Here is a 14069-nt window from a genome sequence, read left to right on the forward strand (position 1 = left end):
GAGGTAAGTGAGACTAAAGCGCCAAGGAGGGTGGGAACAAGGACGGGTCGTTTCTCACTCTTCTGCAGGTGGGTTTGGAGGGATAATGACTGCAGGTGAGGTGCTGTCCCGTGAGGCCAAGGAAGGTGTGCAAGCAGGGGTCCCAGGCACCTCTCAGCCACACATTCCCTTCCTCCTTCCTCATGCTGGCGTGAACAGGTGAGGGAAGGGGTTTCCTTGCAGATGCTTGCCGGGAAGGAGCCTGCACAGTTTTACTTTCAAGAGCATCTCGAAGGATAGGTGGAGGGCCCTAGCCTCCTCCCTCAGACTGGCACGTCCAAGACACACATGTCCGAAAGGCTGGGGGTTGGCTTGGAAAGAGGCCAGGACTAGGAAACATCGAGGGAGGATAAGGCAAAGGTCACACTCAGGGCTTCTCAAGGAGAAGGAGGCCCAGGGCCCAGGGCGTGGCATCCTCTTTCCCCTCCCTCCCCAGAGACAGACAGATGGACAGACAGGAGAGGCTGGGCACAGAGAGGACAGTGAGAGATGGATTTGGGACAAACTCAAAGGAGAAAGAAAGCAGACAGAACAGCTCAAGCCCTCCCCCTGGGGCCCTCCCGTGACCAGTCCCCTCCCGTTATTGAGTCTCCCCTCCCAACACATACATGCAAGTTCAAGACCTATAAGAGACGCACAGGGGACAAAGGACAGCACAGAAGCGAAAAAAAGAGAAGGCCGGGGGTTGAGGTCCCCACCCAGAACTCTGAATCCTTTCTCCACATGCCCACCAGCCCTGAGCCCCTGACACTCCCAGGTACAGCCCTGCTGTATCCCACCCTCCAGCCTCAATGTTGACCTTCCCACAGCCCAGCAGAGACAGTGGTTCCAGAGGAGTTGCCAGGGCTTACCTCCGCCATATCCCTGGGTATATAACAGGTTGCTCTCCCTCATCCCCAGAAATCACTCCCACTGGTGGACGACCAGTCTTCCTGACACACCCCCACCCCCACAATCCACCAATCTCAAAACAGCATCCCCCAAGTGTGGTCTAGGTTTGGGGGTGTCAGGTACTGCATCAGACACACGCAGCTCCACACAGGGGCTGACTCACAGGGTCAACTGGAGCCAAAGAGGAGGGGAAGGCAGGGGATTCTGGGACCCAGCCAGATTCCATTCAGCCCAGACCCTCAGCAGCCCCCTTCCTCCACACATCAAGGTGCAGGCCTGCTGCCACACCCCAGTCACCTTCTGTTCACCCCAGGAGAAAAGAGGAGATTGTCTCTCAGTTTAATAGTTATACCTTCATTTTCATAAGGATTAGAAAAACCCCAGCTAGAAGGTCCAACCACTGATTTCATGGATATCATTCCTTGGGGCGGCAGAGACATAAGGTTTCCTTTCAAGTACATGTATTTAAGTTCAAAGAGTTAACAGAAAACATATTGAGTTAGGATAGTGCAAAGGTTCCCTGATAGGGAGGAAATTCGTGACGATGGCTCCTGACTGAGCAAGGCTGGGAACCCTGGGGACCAGTTCCTGCCCTTAGCCAGCCAAGGTGGCCAATGAATGTGGCTGAAAAGTAGTGACCTGATAATCATCCAGGAGGAGGGGCCAGGATGGGGATGCTCTGGGCACTGGAGAAATAGCCCCAACCAGAGTAGGGGGCTGCCTCTCGTGACCTTTAACCTCCCTCTTCCACGTACCCTCACCACCAGCCAGAGGTCTGCAACCTCATCAGATATAACTGAGCAAGAGGAGACCCTCTGTGGCCAAGGACCCTGGACATTTCACAGACTTCTCTTTGCCGAGGGTTGGATTCTTCCCACAGCCTTGTTGCTGGAACCCTCCACACTAGAGTCCAGCGCAACCCTGCCTGAGCCAGAGGGACCTCTCCCCTGGTGCCAGTCAACCAGGCTTGTGGTGCTTTCCTAGAGCTCTGGACACACACTTCCTCAGGGGGATCTGGGGCGGGACAGTGTGCCCGCCTGAGACAAGGAAAGACTGTGGGGAGGTCCAGGGTCACCAGGCTCTTCCAGGTTGATTAAAGGGGCTGAAGCAGGGCTGGCAGGAAGGGGTCCCGACTACCAGAGCAGGAAGCAGCTGCGGACAGTGGACATGTGCTCACAGGCAGCCCTGTTGATGACTGCAGCCCCATAAATCTCACTCGGGCAGTGGAAGTGGGGAGGGGGCTGCTGAGCAGGCCTGAGCGCAGAGTGCAACAAGGACTAACTGCCCTGCCTGCTCGAGGTCAGGGCTCACCCCTCAGGTGCCCAGGCATTGGTGGAGGGAGGGTCAAGGGTGAGGCAGGAGCTGGATTCTGGGGGTGTCAGAGAGAGGAGAGGGGGTGTCAAGAGAGACAACTGCTATCTCTGAAGGGCGATGGGAAAGAGGGACTTTGTTTGAAGAGCTTTAGAATCTGTTTAAGAACCTTCCAGATCCTTGGCTTGATTTAACAAAGACAGAAACTAGGCTGAGGGAAGAGGTGAGGTGCCTGTGTAACCAAAGTGTCTTTGCTCCCTGCCCTTTGCATATTTCCCTTATTTCTGCAGGGCCCCAGTGGGGTTGGGGGTTACCCTCAGGAGAAGGAGGTCCGTGGGGGCTCTGATGGCTCAGGCATGAATTGATCTCTCTGAACCAGCCGAAGCACTTGAGGTCAGAGCACTGGGAGAGAAAAAAACACCCAGGCCAGAAACACCCTGGGTTTAGAGTCTGTTCCTTCCCTGAGGGCCCCGGGTTAGCCACTCATTTAATTATCCATTCAGTCAACAGGTCTCTTCCCTCTGGGAGCCTAAGGGCACTAATCTGTAAAATGGGGATGTTAACCTTTAAACCCTGCCCCTGGGCTCTGAGTGAGGAGCTGGCAAGACAATGGAGGAGAAAGTACATTGTTTTGAATGAAAGACATTCCTGGTACAGAGCTGTTGGGCCCTAGCAGAACAGCCCCCCATTTCATCACCCCTGTGCCTGCTGCAGCCACCACCACGTCTTCACAGCATCCCCGACCCTCCCCGGACAGAGCAGCCCAGTGAAAAGCCTAGGAGATCGATTCCAATCTAGCAAGCAGTGGACTCCTGTGCAGATCGATGCTTCCTGTTCAATGGCGGGGGCCAGTGAGGGATCCATCCGGGCAGGGGTCTTGGGGCAGATTAGGGAGGCCTTGAGAAGGTAAGCAGGGCTGGGTTCTAGTGGGGCAGAGACAGAGAAGTGGAAGGACTCAGGTAGAAAGGCACAGGCAGGGAGCCTGAGGGAAGCGGAAGGGTGGGGAGGTTCTGGACGGGGAGCAGAACTGGGATACACTGGAGAAGGGCTGGGCATTGGGACTCAAGGCCCCTGGGGGATGGGGGTTGGTGGAGCCCCAGAGATAAGTTGTGGCTGGAGGGTTTGCCATCTCTCTAAGGACCCTCAGTAGGCAAGGCCGACCATAATTTTTGAGTCAGAGATCCAAGCTATAGGGAAGAGGCCTGGCACTGGGAAAATCCAGCTCAGAATAAGAGGAAGGGAAGAGTGGGGAAGGGGGGTTCTGGTCACCCTCAGCTCAGCCCTCCCAGCCTGGGCAGTCGGGAAAGGAATGCTGCCCAGGCTGAGTGACCAGGGAAGAGATGGGTGCCCCCCAGTGGCTGGCTGCAGATAAAGGCGCAGGTGCTTGGGAAGAGGGAGACATGGTTATTTGTTCTACCGATTCCAAATTCCACGTTTATTTATGAGCGTGATTTATTTTTATCCTCAATAGCATTCTCTTACATGAGATCACTGTAACTCATGATGAGAATTAAGATTTCCCAAGTTTTAGTGACACCGTCTGGTAAGTCATCAAGCCCATCCCCATCTGGCATCTTTATCCAGATGTCATCATCTACTCTGTCCTCTGGCTGCCGATGGGCAACATTCACACATGACATCATCTTCAGAGGAAGAGAATGTGGAGAAGAGGAGAGGGGGAGGGGGAGGGAAAAAGAGAGACGAAAGGGAGAAAGCCGAGGGAAGAGCAAAGCTAGAAGCTAAGGAAAAGAAAGAGAAAAGGACTCTGGGGACCCCAAGTTCAGGATCTGGAGTTCAGGTCCCTGTTTCCCTCTCCCTGGAGGTAGGGGGGCTGGTCAAGTTCCCTCCCTTGGGGAGCTGAGAAGCCTCACAGGTGTGTCCCCCTCCAGGGCCTAGGTGGGGGCTGGGCACCAGCTCAGGGAGCCCACAGGACCTGGGGCTAGATCCAATGAGGCCTAAAGATAGGGCAAGGGGAGGGGTGCGTGGAGATGTATAGAAGGGTGGAGGACCTGCCTCAGACCCCAAAGTGCCTTGCCCAAACACACACATTTGCAGCTAGAGGCTCCCCCAGTCCCACTGTTTGCAGCCAAAGAGGAGCCCAAGTCACTCAGGAGATGCCTGGAGGCAACTGCCACCATCAATTGTGTCTGACAAGTCCATCCTGTTGGGTGCCTGCTGCAGTCAAGAAGCACACTGTGCCGGAGGTCAGAGGCCAGAGGTCAAAGGTCAAACTTGGCAGAGACTCTAGGCACCTGGGTCAGGTGAGGGGCTCATCCCTTGGCCCACCCCCTGTGAAGGAATCTGTCTTGGCGTGCCCTGGCTCTGGGCTCCTTGTGTGCCCATGCCCCTCTGTCCTTGCTGTCTGTTTGTGGGTCCTCAGAGCAGAAGCCCATCTGTGTCTGTTTTCTAAAACCATCTTTTCCGCCCCACACCACAGCAACCAAAGTCATTTTCCGGGCAATTGCCTTTCTGTAAACATTCCTGTGTAATATCCCCCCAAATTGCTAATGCCCAGTGCCCTTGTTGAGTCTCCCTGTCACTCCAACCAGAGCTTCAGAGGTGGGGGTGGGTGGTGGGGGGAAAGGCAATCAGAGGTGAGGAGGCAGCTGGACTGAGAATTAGGGACAGGGCTTCATGTCCAGCTCCTGGCACCGAGGGGGGCCAGAAACCCGCACACCTGGCCCCCCCATACTTCTGATTCCCCACCAACCCAGCACCACTTCCCCTGAATATCAGCCAGCTCAACATAGCCTGTCTGGGCTGGGAAGGAAAACAGAGAGGGCAGGGAACAGGAACTCCTGGGAAGGCGGCCTGGGAGGAAAGGGAAACGACTTGAAAGCACGGAGGAGATGGTGAGACGATAAAGGTGACTTCCTGGTGACTGGGGGCAGGGACACTGAGGAGGCGAGGGCCAGGCTAGGCGAGCTGCCATTACTGATGCCCCAGGGAATGCCAGCTCCCCTCCCCCTTAGATGTGAGAAGGAGGACAGAGAAGTGGGAAGAGGCCAAGTGGAACCCCACCCCGAAGAGGGACCACCACCTGGGCAGTGCAGTGGTGCGGGAAGGTGGGCAAGGCAAAAGGGTGTTAGAGGCAGGGTGGTCCTTGGCCAATGACACACGTGATGCCACTTTCCAAGCCCCCAGCACTGATCTACAGAGCTGCCATGAAGGGCCTGGGGCAGGTTCCTCGCAGTACAGCAAGGGAAACTGAGGACCAGGCAATTGAGTGATTTAATAAGAGTCACCATGTGGACTCCCTTCCCTGGCGCTAGTGGGGAAGAGGGGGGAAAGGACTGTGGCCCCTGACCCTCTGGTCTCTTCCACCCCCATGCCCAGGGAGGCCTGCTACCTCCCAGCCCCCAGTGAAGCTGGTTATCTAGACTTAGGTAGGCTGTGGGGCTGGGACGACAGAGCCCAGAGGGAGCCAGGAGGCAGGGGAGTGTGCAGGGCACTGCCAGTCACAGCTTCACACAGGCAGAAAAATACAAACCAATTTGTGCAGATTTAAAACCCACGGAAGGCCACTTAGTTGGTAAACGAGTTAGAATCTAATTAAAGGACCTCATCAGAGCTGGGGGAGGGAGAGCTCACCTGCCCAGGAGGAGCTGTTGCGCAGGGGGGAAGGAGGACCCTGGGTCTCAGCAGCTCCCAGTGGAGCTTCTGCGACTTTCCCCAGGGGGAGAGAATTTGAGAGAGAGAGGGTGTTGGGTGCCCTGGGGGTGGGGTGGGCATTGTCCCAGCCAGATGCTGCCTCTGCCAGCACTTCTGTCTCCCCCATCCCTAGGCTGACTCTGTCCACTTGCTCAGAGGGAGCACATCCCAGCACGGGGCCCATGTCTCCCCCATCAGACTAGGGGCTCCCCTAGGACAGTCTTGTCCTCAGACTGGACACTCCTTAAGGGCTGGGCCTGTCCCTCCTCTCTGAGGGGCACTAAGGTAAGGCCCCTGTTGACCTCATTAGATTGGAAGCTCCCTCAGACTGGGGCCTCCTTGAGGGCAGAGGTACTATTCCATCCAGATTGGGTGGTCTCGCAGGACAGAATTGGGGGAGGTGAGGAGATCCACAGCCACCTCAGGAGTGAGGCACGGGCCTCAGTGCCATCTCCGCCAGCCTCCCTGGCTCTGCATGGCTGTGGAGTCCTTGCTTCCTTTTAACTGTTGCCCTCTCTCACCCACTCCCCATGTCCACAGGCCACAGAGCACAGCAGCCCTCTAACTTCTCAGCTCTTATCTCTGAGGCAGGGAGGAATGAGGTCTTGAGACTGTTCTGCTTACCCCTCTCTGCATCTTGAAAACCATACTGTGCTCTCCCCCCAGCCAACCTCCTTTCACAGGAAGGAAACTGAGGCCCAGAGAGCAAACCTGGCCCTGTCATACAGGAGCTGGAGGCAGAGCCAGAAATGGAACTCAGGCATTCTGGCCCCAGAGACAAGGATTTTTCCATCCCACTATGCCACTTCCCAGAAAGCAATTGCCAGGAGAGCCCCTCTCTAGGTGGTAGGCCCCTGGAGGGCTCAGACTAACAACCTCCTTAGGAGGAATCAGCAGCAAAGTGGAAAACGTGTCACAGAACCATGGCCCCAAAAGAGAGAAGAGCTGTGGGTCACAGCCCAGCCACACCGCCAGGTATCCACCCCAGCCCAGTGGGATGCTCACCACACAGAAATCAGGGTCCCCACATTGCATCCTGACCACACTCTTCATTCAAGACCTCCCCCCTTTGCAAAAGAATCAACAAGCCAGCTCCTTGCCCAGAATCTCAGATACAAACCCTCCCTCTTCTCTCTGCACCCCCACTCCAAGCAGGCAAAGCTATGGCAGTACCAAAAATCATTGGATTCGGGCATGAGAAAGCTCTGTTCAAACACAGCTCTGCCACTGACTAGTTGTGTGACCTTGAGCAGCTCAGCAGCATCTCTGTGTTTCAGTCCTCTCATGTGTTTTTCAAAAAAGAAAAGCTATTAGGTTGGTGCAAAAGTAATTGCAGTTTAAAGAGTTAAAAATAATTGCAAAAACTGCAATTACTTTTGCACCAATCTAACCGTAACACTTAGACAGGTGTGCAGGTTGTGCACTGCACAAAGACACTGAAGTAGGGAGCAAGTGCGGGACAGTTCTTTCCTAATCTGCCCAATCATTCGATTTCCTTTCATGCCACTGTCAGAATTTTATCAGACCCAGGCCTGTGTAGGGTTTTGATTTTTAACTACTCATGAAGATCTGGCTAATTGGCTTCCCCAGGAAGGAAGAGGGCGGAGATGCAGAGGGGAGCATGTCACCCCCAGTCTGAAACCTTCGCTGGAAAAGCTGGGAACAGCCCTGGCGTATGCCCACACAGTGCCGCCGCGTTAACAAGCTAACTCCCGCATGGCATCGCTACCATCACGTGCCCAGGGAAGGTGTCCTGTCAGCTCCACATCTCCTTGGAGAGACAGCAGAGAGGAACACAGGCCAGGGGAAGGGAAGGAGCAAATACAAGAGGCTGGGAAGAGATGGAGGTAGGGGCCTGTCCTCCCAGCTCTGCCACCATTCCAAGGAGGCTGCCAGCGCTCCTGCTCTCCCAAGGGATGGTCCAGCCTCAGAGTACTTAGGCTAAGGCAGCAGGTGTGGGAAAGGACCTTTACCACACCCTGAAAGCCAGCCCAGAGGGAGGCATCCACTTCCCAGGGGAGAGACCCCAATCTGTCGGAAGTGAGAGGTAGAAACCCCACTCATCACCCTGTCCCACCACAGGGAAGTGTTGTCAATACCCAGTAAGCATCCCAGGCCTCATAAATGCTGGTTTTCAGCCTGGCTGGGCCCCCTTCATATCCTCCTCAGACGCCATCCTTCAGGGGGTCAGGCTCCCTCGAGGAGGCCTTTTCCCTGCCAGCACCCAGACAGCTCCCTTAGTCACCAGAACAATCAAGGTCCTGCTGCCTCCAGATTCCAAGCACATGCTCAGTCACTCAGGCACACAATTCTGCTCACTTACACTTTTATCGTCATACTTGGGCACCGTGGCACATGCCCACGTGCCCAGCACATGCTCACCTACATATGCCCAGTCACAAACTACCTCACCTGCATCCCCCACAGGCATCTACGTGCAGAGTAGCACACCCAGGCCAGGGCAGGACTGGGGTTACCACACAGATGCCACACTGACTCACCACTCTGCCATCTTAGATGCCACAAGGACAGACAGGGGGCTGTGCCACGCACACACATCATGTACACTCAAGAGACGCCCCCAGGAGAGAGTGCAGTGCATCTGGGGGTTCCCTCAAGTGCGAAGTTGATGCCTCTCCAGCTTGGGGTACAAGACCGTGGAGCCCCCATCTGCCCACCCTGAGTCTAGCTGCGCCTTCTCAGGGAGGCAGCTTCCTCAGCCCTCTCCTGCTTTGTCAAATTCAGAGCTTCCTCGCTGAAGTGTTTACATTCTGTCTTGAAATAGAGGGATAGGCCAGTGACCTGAAGGCCACTCCACTCTGACCAATGTTCACCAAACAAGGCAATGCCAATGCCAAGGACTGACACGCCCCTCTGGGCCTGGGCACCCAGCTGTTCTGTCTCTACAGACGCTCAGCCTCCTCTACCAGGGTGAGGGGACAGCGAGCCTTTCACCTGCTTCCACCTGCTGCTGGAGGCTGAAGGACAGGGCTGCTGGGCTCCGAGGCTCAGCTCTCAGCTCAGCCCTCACCTCATGTGTTAATTACTCCACTGCCCAGCAAGCCAATCGAGAACGCACAGCCCAGTCTGCATCCCATCATTTTGTCTCCCTATGGATGCCAAGGTTAGTACCATAAGAGACTAGAGGAGGCAGGAGAAGGGGAGCCAGGAGTTTGGCGAGGGCAGGAGATTCAGCGAGTTCCTGCCAACCACTGGATCCAGGCTGACCTGGGAAGCCTGATCAGATACTAGCGGCATCTTTCAGAAGTTCTCCCTGTTGTCCAACCAGAGTCCTCCCACCAGAGCAGGATCCGGGAAGGTGGAGCACAGGCTGGAAGGCAGGGGAGAAATAAACAGTCTCCCCTTCCAGCTGCAAAAGACTCGAAGACGCCACCATTCTCTTCTCAGTCAAATCCACCCATTCATCTTGAGTTACACCTGGCAGCAGGCTTGCTGGATGCCATGGGAAATATGGACCAGCCATGAGTGACACCATTCCTGATGACACCACTCATGACAGTCTACAAGGGCTCTCACAGCCATTTTCATTAAATTCACAGAGTCACCTTGGGAGGTTGCTCTCCTTCCACCCATTTTACAGGTGAGAAAGTGGAGGTTCAGGAAGGGGTAACTTGTCCAAGGTCAGAGTTAAGTCTGATCTCAACTGCGAGGGTTCTCAGCCCAGATCACCCTTCTTTCCCTATACCCTGTAGCCCCGGAGGAAGATGCTGATTCTGCCACCAAGGCTTCCCTGAGTCTTCGTCCAAGACATTGGGCCAGAGCCCTCGTGTCCCTTCAGTCTGCCCAACTCCCTGAGAACACTCCAACAACCCTCCACCCCCGCAAAGCACAGACACACCCCAACCCTGTCCTCTGTGGAGAGACCTCGCACTGGAAGAGCCAAAGCGACTCTTCCCCAGGGCAGGGCTGAGAGACGGGGAGGAGCAGGGAGCAGAGCTGCTTCAGGGCCACAGAAGCCCAGGCTGGGAAGGGGTCTCACAGTCCTGAAAGAACCTCTGAGGGATCTACCTTTCCACGGCGCTCTCCTCACACCTGTTGGGTACAGAGTCCTCCCAGGGCCCGCCACAGGCTGTGCTGAGGCCGAGCTACAAGTCCTCCCTACTTCAGGAATGCCATCCAGCCAGAGCTTGGATACCTCTAAGAACAGAGGACTCATTACATCCAAGGCACCAATCTTCCTGTGGGGCAATTTATTCCTTAAAAATGAGCCCATGGCCCTCAGAGGGCCTCAGGGACAGGTCATGACCTATCCAACTGGAGCAGGACGGAGGGTCCTGAACTCTGATGTTCTCTCCTGAGCCCAATTTTTCAGGCCCTTCATTGTGTGGCCTGGCTCCCTCTGCCTGGCTATTTGCACTGCCTTCTGTAGACTGAGCCCTAGGGTATCACCACCCCTCTCAGGTGATGGCCTTCAAAACTGCTCCAATGGTCCCGATGAGGTCTGAGCAGCCCAGATGACCCCTCATCGCTTCTATTCCCACCAGCCCCCCTCCTGCCCTCAGTATGTGTGCTGGAGAAAACAAATGCCCGGGGAATACACAGCTCTGCTCTGGGATCAGAACATACCTTCCTTGCCTCCTACTCCTCACTCTCAGGCCTCCCCTGACCTTGGGCCTTGGGGTCCAACTTGACTCTTCCTGTCTGGGATGGATGACCCTCCTGGCAAGGTCAGCTGAACCTGTCTGCTCCTTCCAGGCATTTCCATCTTCCCTCAATGCCTGATGTAATTTGAGGAGTCTGCTCTGAGTATTTGCCCCTTCCTAGTAGCAACAGTGCCCCTCACAGCCCCACAAGGCAGATCCAAACTCCAGGCACCAAACGGTGTGCCCAGGAGACTGAGTGGGCAGTCTTCTCTGCTTGTAATTCTCTGGTTGTGGCCTGAGGTCCTGAATGCCCTGTCCAGCAGTTAGCCATCTCAGGGGTATAGCCCAGCCACTTTGAAGACTGGAAAACCACAGCACACAGAATAATATCTGATACATATAAACCACACAGTGCTTCCTCTCTGCTAACCTACTTCCTCCTCCCCAGTGCTGACCCTGCCTTGCTGCCAGAGGGCCCCCGGCTTGGAAGGAGAGGCTCCCCCACCCCCAGCTGCTTTCCTCACTGTGCCCCACGTCTGTATCCCATGCTTGCGCAGTGGCTAATTCTGGCGTCTCATCAGACAGTAATTATGGGGGAATCAGCAGTGCTGTCATCTCTGCAGCTCGGCACCTGTCACCACGCCGCCATCCCCAGGCTGCTGAGATGGGACCAGAAGCTGAGGGAGGAGGGGTTGCACTGAAGTGAGGGGTGCCTGCTCCCTCCCTGCCTCTTCAGCCCTCCTTTAACCCAACCTGCCACATGGCCTGCAATACATGTCAACCAGGTGGCCACTCGCCTCCCTGTTACCCAGGGCAGGTACTGAATGCATGTGCCATGCGTCACACGTACACAGAGCGGGAAGGACACAGTGAGCCAAGGCTCAAATCTTGCCTCGGCTGCTTCCCATACATGTGACCTTGAACAAGTCATTTTATTTCTCTGGACATCAGTTTCCCCAATGGCAAAATGGGGAAAACAGTGCCTGCCTTGGGGAGATGGGAAGAAATAAGTTATGTAAAGTATCTAGCACAGTACCTGGCACATGTATGTTCATATATTCACTCAACAAACAATCAGTACGCATCTACTATGTGCTAGGTAATGTGGGGATGCCAAGATAAGTTCATCACAGTTTAGCAAGGATCGCACTGGGGTCATACGGGGATGCAGGCATTTTGTCTGGCTGGTGGTGTTTGGTTTTTATTTCTTTGAATGTTAATGTCTTTAAGGGGCACATGTGCTCTTCCCACCGCAGTCCCCACCATTCCCTATCGTCCTCATCCACTGCTTCACCATTTCCTGCCCATGAAGGCACTGAGCTTGCTGTCCCCATGAGCAAACATGGACTAGTAGCCTCAGTTATGTCCACAATCAGTGGCCACAGAGATTTAACTATGCTGTGGGAGTTCAAAGGGGCCCGCCAGAGGTGGTCGGGGAGGTGCTGGCTAAGGGAGGAACGGGAATGGGCGGTGACAAAGGGGGGGGAGTTCCTGGAAGTGGAGTCCCAGAAGCAAAGACTCAGAGAAAAAGACCAGGCCTAACGGGAGCCAGTGGAGACAGATATCTCAGGAGGTCCTTCCTGACATGGGCTCTCCAAGCCCCAGGGCGCAGCACCTCCCACTCCTCCAGAGCTCTCCAGAATGCTTTCTTAGGTGGCCTTCTTGGTGGAGCTGCAATGTAAGACCACCTCCCTTTGCCTCACAACCAAGCAGCATCTGCTGTCCCAACCACGTCACTGAGTAACGTCCCTGTCCCCATGGTCTTTTTCCCCAGGTGGGGAGGACCTCTGTGAGAACTGAAAGAATGTCTGCAGACAGGACCTCTCTAACCTCTATTCCTCCTTCCACCCCCACTCCAGGGTCTGGGAGCCCCAGACTCCCCAGGGACTGAACCAGAAATGGCGTTGGGGGCTAGAAGGTGGAGATGAACTTCAGAGTCCAGTCTCAGTGGCATGAGTCAGGGAGGAACCCCTGAATCAGGGAGCAGCGCAGAAGTGAGGTGAAGGGGTACCACTCCACATGCAGCATGAGGGACTGAGGCTAGACCTAAGAAAGGCTCCGGGAGGAAGGCCAAATGGACGGGGTGGGAGTAGGGCTGAGGCTGCCATGATGGAAAATCTGTGTGACCTTGGGCATGTTCCTTAACCCCTCTGGTCTGTCTTCTCCTCTGTAAACAGAGACAGGAGCATCGAGCTCACAGGACAGCTGTGAGGATGAAATGAACTAATGCATGGACAGAGCTCAACCCAGCATATATGATTCAAACATTATGGGTCATTCGTATTTGCACTATTACCAGGGATGATTTTTTCCCCTCAAACTCAGCAACAACTAAATGAGCCCCAACCCCTTGCCAGCCCTCCACCCTCCACTCCCTTCTCAGAGCCCACAGAGGGAGCACAGAGGTCTCTTCTAACTGCAACCAGAGTCAACAGTGAGGCGCTGACCCCACTGTGTCCCCTCCACGGATGCCTCCCGACCCCCACCCCCACCCGGCTCATTCTAATAACCCTCAGAGCACTTTTCCAAAACCCACCCACAGGTCATTCCACTCTGGGTGGTAAAGCAGGACGGGGTTGCTCCCCTCTTTACAGATGTAGAAAATAAGTCTTGGAAGGTATTGAGCTCCCTGCCTCTGGCAGTATTCCAGAAGAGGGTGGGTGAAAGAGGAGAGCATTCAGGCCCCACTCCCTGGTTCCCTGCCCCTGAACCCACTCCGTGGGCCCTCTGCTATGTGTGTGGAGAGTGGGGGTTGTGGCCCTCATGACCAAGACAGGACAGAGGGGAAGGACTGCAGTCTCTAGTCACTTCTGCCCACTCCTGGCAGCAGTGGAGGAGTGAGGAGGGAGAGGAGCTGTGCCATGCTTTTAGGAAAACGGTCATTTTAATTAAGAGGCAGACAAACAAGCGCTCTGCAGATTGTCTTCAAGCAAAGTTATTAAAAAGCCATTAAGGCGATGGCAGCCACGGTGGCTAGGAGGGCTGCCTCCCCCCGGCTGCCTGCCTGGATTTGGGCTACAGCATTCTTCAGGGAGCTGAAGAAGGGCTGAATGATGTGGAGCTGAAAATGGCCAAAATGGGGATTCTGCAGCTTCTCTCCCAAGGTAGGGGCAGGGGCAGGGCCCAGACAGTACCTAGGGCACAGCCTGCCTGACAGGCAGGGCACAGAGGGTGGGGGGAAGGGGAACAGAAAGGGAACCAGCAATTGGGCAGTCTCTGCTGTGGATCAGGCTCTGAACCAGTCACTGCTTTTCCTTTAGTCTTAACAACTGTGTTCCTGCACCATTTTACCAGTAAGAACATGGAGGCTCAGAGAGGGAAAGTGGTTTGTCCTAGGCCACACAGCTAGGAAATGGCTTAAGTGAGGATTGGAACCCAGGTCAGGCCAATTCTCAAGTCCAGTGCTCCAGGTTTCTGGTCCTAAGCACAGAAGTGCAGGGCTGGGCTGCCTACCCACTCACCCTCCCTCAACCTGGGCTCCCTGAGGCCCTCTGAAGGAACCTCAGCCTGACCCACCAATGCTGCCCACAGTCCCCAGGGTCACGAGGGACTTGGGGACTTGGTTACTGCTTG

General features: G+C 55.2%; 1 protein-coding gene across 6 annotated transcripts in view; it reads right to left on the reverse strand.

The window, feature by feature from the left end:
* Window positions 1-14069, reverse strand: part of SRCIN1 (SRC kinase signaling inhibitor 1) — a 68862-nt gene that overhangs the window by 43671 nt on the left and 11122 nt on the right. The gene's annotated exons all lie outside the window — the stretch shown is intronic.

Source organism: Rhinolophus sinicus, linkage group LG15, assembly GCF_036562045.2.
Source record: "Rhinolophus sinicus isolate RSC01 linkage group LG15, ASM3656204v1, whole genome shotgun sequence".
Taxonomy (NCBI): Eukaryota; Metazoa; Chordata; class Mammalia; order Chiroptera; family Rhinolophidae; genus Rhinolophus; species Rhinolophus sinicus.